Consider the following 2,352-nt stretch of genomic DNA (forward strand, 5'->3'; position numbering starts at 1 on the left):
TCTTATGTCTCTCTGTATCTCTTCATCTCTTTTATGTCTCTTTGTATCTCTTCATCTCTTTTACCTCTCTTTGCATCTCTTCATTTCTTCTACGTCTCTTTGTACCTTTTCATCTCTTTTACATCTCTCTGTATCTCTTAAGTCTCTGTATCTCTTCATCCCTTTTACATCTCTTTGTATCTCTTCATCTCTTTTACGTCTTTCGGTATCTCCATCTTTTTTTTTTTTTTTACGTCTCTTTGTATCTCTTCATGTCTTATGTCTCTCTGTATCTCATCATCTCTTTTATGTCTCTCTGTATCTCTCTGTATCTCTTTATCTCTTTCACATCTGATGATGATGACAGTGGTGGTGATGCTGATGTGTTTCTGTTTTTTCAGATATTTGACATGGATTGTATCTATAAAGACACTTTCTGTGCTGAGGACAATTACTCGAGTACTGAAGATCATCACAGTCATCCCAGGTGTGTGTGTGTGTGTGTGTGTGTGTGTGTGTGTGTGTGTGAGAATCTCTATCTCAAAAAGAAACTCATAAAGAGTTATGAGTTTGTTGTTTTGGAATTTGATTTCTGATGCAGTCGGTTTCTTAAACTCCGCCCACTCTCAGGTCTGAAAAAGACTGTCGGAGATGTCGTCCAGTCGTTGAGGAAACTGGCTGATGTCATCACTCTAACGGTGTTCTGGCTCTGCCTCTTGGCTCTGATCGCTCTGCAGCTCTTTATGGGATCTCTGAAGCACAAATGTATTATTTCATCGTGGCTGGCGCCAGCAGGAAGCACTGAGTTTGATTTCACTGAGCATGTTCTCACCAGCAGGAAGCACTGAGTTTGATTTCACTGAGCATGTTCTCAACACTGGTATGATGATGTAGATGTTGAGCGTTTGCCAGATTGCTACATTCAGCTGTTGCCCCTCAGCCAGAGGTTGAAGCCTGTCTGTCTGTCTGTCTGTCTGTCTGTCTGTCTGTCTGTCTGTCTGGTAGAGAACCAGTACCACCTGCCTGGTCAGGTAGATCCTCTGGTGTGTGGAAACTTCTCTGATTCAGGGTATGTTCGCAGCTCTTCAATACAGACACTTCATCATCATCACAATGATAATAGTAAATGAAGATGATGATGATGATGATAATGATGATGATGATGATGATGTCCTTAGGGCCTGTCCCGAGGGTTACACCTGTCTGAGGGCGGGGAGAAACCCAAACTATGGCTACACCAGCTACGATTCGTTTGGTTGGTCTCTGCTGAACATGGTCCGACTGATGACCCAGGACTTCTGGGAAAACCTGATGCAGCTGGTCAGTAACAGACTGGTCCCAGTAGATGGACAGACTGGTCCCAGTACACAGACTGGTCCCAGTACACAGACTGGTTTAACTGAGTTCATTGATTCCACCTGGAGTCACTTTAAGTTAATATTCTAATTGTTCTCATAGATCTGTCAGGAGAAGGACAGTGTCTCTCACCTGTCTGTCTTTCTCTCCCGTCTGTCTCGCACCTGTCTGTCTTTTGTCTGTCTGTCTCTCTGGCCCATCTCTCACCTGTCTCTCTTTTCCCTNTTTAACTGAGTTCATTGATTCCACCTGGAGTCACTTTAAGTTAATATTCTAATTGTTCTCATAGATCTGTCAGGAGAAGGACAGTGTCTCTCACCTGTCTGTCTTTCTCTCCTGTCTGTCTCGCACCTGTCTGTCTTTTGTCTGTCTGTCTGGCCCATCTCTCACCTGTCTCTCTTTTCCCTCGTCTGTCTCTCTCACCTGTCCCTTTTTCTCACCCGTCTGTCTTTCTCACCTGTCTTTTGTTTTCACCTGTTTGTCTCTCACCTGTCTGTCTCTCACCTGCCTGTCTCTTACCTGTCCCTTTTTCTCACCTGTCTGTCTATCACCTGTCTCTTGGTCTCACCTATCTGTCTCTGTCATTTCTGTCTCTCAACTATCTGTCTCTCTCATCTGTCTGTCTCTCACCTGTCTATCTCCCTCACCTGTCTCTTTCACCTGTCTGTCTTTCTCACCTGTCTCTCTTTTCTCACCTTACCTGTCTCTTTCACCTGTCTCTCTTTCTTACCTTTCTCTCATTCTCTCCTACCTGTCTTTCTCACCTATCTGTCTCTCTCTCCTATCTGTCTCTCTCATTTGTCTGCATCTCACCTGTCAGTATCTCTCACCTGTCTGTCTCTCTCACCTGTATCTCTTTCTCACCCTATCTGTCTCTTTCTCACCTGTCTGTCTCTCTGCAGACGCTCCGATCATCAGGTTCCCACTTCCTGGTCTTCTTCATGGGTATTGTCTTCCCCGGCTGCTTCTGCGTCCTCAGCCTCATCATGGTGGTGGTTGCCATGGCCGCCGGTGAGC

General features: G+C 45.0%; 1 pseudogene; it reads left to right on the plus strand.

Moving 5' to 3' along the window:
- Positions 1-2,352, plus strand: part of LOC126407342 (sodium channel protein type 4 subunit alpha B-like) — a 37,399-nt pseudogene that overhangs the window by 7,052 nt on the left and 27,995 nt on the right.

Source organism: Epinephelus moara, chromosome 20 (assembly GCF_006386435.1).
Source record: "Epinephelus moara isolate mb chromosome 20, YSFRI_EMoa_1.0, whole genome shotgun sequence".
NCBI lineage: Eukaryota > Metazoa > Chordata > Actinopteri > Perciformes > Serranidae > Epinephelus > Epinephelus moara.